The sequence below is a fragment of the Pygoscelis adeliae genome, unplaced genomic scaffold (genome assembly GCF_000699105.1).
Source record: "Pygoscelis adeliae isolate BGI_AS28 unplaced genomic scaffold, ASM69910v1 Scaffold171, whole genome shotgun sequence".
NCBI lineage: Eukaryota > Metazoa > Chordata > Aves > Sphenisciformes > Spheniscidae > Pygoscelis > Pygoscelis adeliae.
The window spans coordinates 4,425,934-4,428,748 of record NW_008824186.1 but is presented as its reverse complement, the minus strand read 5'-3'; positions in this window follow the sequence as shown (position 1 = coordinate 4,428,748).

The following is a 2,815-nucleotide window of genomic DNA, read 5'->3' as shown; positions in this document are numbered from 1 at the left end:
AATCATCACAAGCTGACTGTGAACTTCAGTCAGCATCATTTTCTTGAGGATCCGTACTCAGGACTGATTTTTGCAGCGCAAGTTCATCCTCGCCAAAAGGAGATGTTCTTAACAAACGCGTCACTTTCTTCCATTCTTCCATCACTTGTGTGTTTTGTTTTTCATATTAGTTTCCTTCTTGATTCAAATCTTCTCTTGAACTGACCTGAGTCACCCACCCTCTGTTTTCGTAGCCAATGGTGGGATTCCAGCATCTTTTCTCTATGTACCATCCACATAACAGCTCTTTTTTTCTCCCATAGCATGTTCCTTTAGAAGAGCCCAACTCAGTCTGCAGCAATACTTTACCTTAAAAAATACCTCTTTCTCTCCTTTTACTTATTCTCCACCCCTTCCTCCCCTCCATCCATTCAGCAGAGTAACTCCAGTATTAAAGATAAGCATTTTTTTCAAACTCACTCAGCATTTCTGTCCAAGTTAGATAAAGAATCTAGGTTTCCTATTCCTATTTTTAAGTTTTACCTTTAAACTACTATTTCAGCACCTTTTTACTTTACCTGTTCCGGGGACCTGATTTCTCTCATGTTTAACATTCTGTCCTAAAGTTCAGTATAAGATCATAATATCCAAAGGTACCAAGTAGTTCCCAATTATTCCAGCTTCACATCACAGTAGTAGAGAAAAATCTGGACTCAAAGCCCCAGAGTGATATCTGTGCCACTGATTTTATTAATATTTGCATGTACTAGAGTGTCCCTGATAAAAAACACATGTCTCTGATTTACACAATGGCCTCTAACCTCAGAGTTAGCTTTTTCTTCCACAGACCCATAAAATGCACATAAGGAGAAAATAAGGGCCACGGCTAACATAAAAGTGAGCTGAACTGCAGCAGCTTTAGACCCAGCAGTTTCTGATTGTTCCACTTTTGCAGGAGATCAGTGGCCAAGTGAGAGGCAGGACCCTCTGGCGGCACTGCAGCGCAGCCAGAGGCTCAGGAGTCACGGAGCATCACACACCAGAGTGAACTCAAAACTCATCCACAGATTTTTGTTTATTTTGAAATTAAATCCAACAGAGCAGAAAATACTCAGCGCGATACACCTCAGATCAAATACTTCTTCATCGTTCTGCATGTATACCATGTATAGGACTGATCCCACCACAGCACTTCAGCTTTAGAAGAACTTGCCTAAAGATTACGGTAAGGAATGAGGAGCCGTGATCCCCGGGTTATGGTCCTAGCTCTGTTCGAAATTCCTCCACAAAAAAATTAAAACAGAAAAATAAAAGTTCGGAGAGCTTGCCAGCAGGGCACTCCACCGACTCCCGGAGAATGGTGTGATTTACACCAGCTAGCACTCTGGCCAAGGCTCCACTTCTGTTTCACAAGCCCTGTTTTATTTACTTTCTTAGTAAGAAGAATCTCTGTTTGTGCTTCTTTGCTTAAACTTGCTGGTTTGAGTAAAACTATCAGCTGGCCACTCTTCTGGAAGACAGAGACCACAAACTTCTGTGGGTGAGAGGGGCCAGCCTGCATTTCTAGCTCACACCAGCAGCGTTTAGCAGGATGGAGAACTGGATGCTACATCCCGCAGGGAGCTTCCTTGTATCGTGGAACTTGAGCATGGTGACAGAAATGCTTTTGAGTGAGACCTCTACACAGGTACTCAAAACTAACCGTCAGTAACAAACTAAATTGAATTGAAACATGGACTGTTTTACTGCTACTAGCTTCACACTCCCAATGCTTTACAAAAGCTAACATTTAAATAAATGCTCTTTATCTGACTCACGATGGCTTCAGATCAATCCCAACAATGTAAAAGCCATTATAATATTTGAATGCTCTGTAATTTCGTTAGTGTGTCTCTCTTCAGAGATGTTTAATTTGAAGTATTTTTGCTGTCTTCTGATATTAGAGTAAATTGTGCAGCATTGTACTGGCTTTTTGGTGATGACCATCCAACAGGCTGGGGAAAAAAAAAAAAAGAAAGAAAGATCACAAGGTAATAGGCTGTGGTTGCTGCTTTTTAAAGTTTTTCTATACGCAGGATTTCAGCTACATAACTTCTACCCATTTTAATGGCCTTACGTAACAAAAAACCCTTTTCACATGTTTGGGCTAGTACTTAAAGCACTGTAATGTATTTGCGGCCGTTTGTTGACGCAACAAATATTCCCTAAAATATTCTTAGGGGTCTGAATGACAAGAGGGAATGATTTATCTTGCGATGATGCTTTTTTTGGCTGCTGCCTCTAGTTGTCCTTCAAGCATCTCTCTGCAGAGATGCCTCAGCTATTCACAACGTAGCTGCTGAGTGGCCAGTTTGCAATTCAGTGTATGCAAGAAACCTACACTTGGTCCTGGCTTACCTCAACAGAAACTCCAGTCAGTAGCTGCCACAGAGAGAGATGAGACACTGCCCTAGCATGGGTGGGAAGAAGGGCAGCATGGACCTCTGCCTGAGAAATCACTATTTATCATAGATTAAGTCATCCCTGCTTAGCAGTCATAGCCCTTTGGATCTTAGTTGTCATTTAAACTAACATCCTTTTACACAGCCCCCAGCTGTATCCAGAGGTCTTCAGGTAAGTATAAATAGAAATTATGGCTATCGTAAAGCCCTTTTACTTTGTAAAAGAGATGAAATGAGGTTTACTGTAAATAAACATTCAGGTGAAAGCTTTCCAAAAGGCACAGTCTTTGGGATTTTTTTCAATAGATATAATTTAAAAGTAGTTTTGTTTTGGTTTTTTTTTTTTTTTTTTTGTTTTTTTTTTTTTAAATCACATTGTTTTTTTTTTTGTGAAA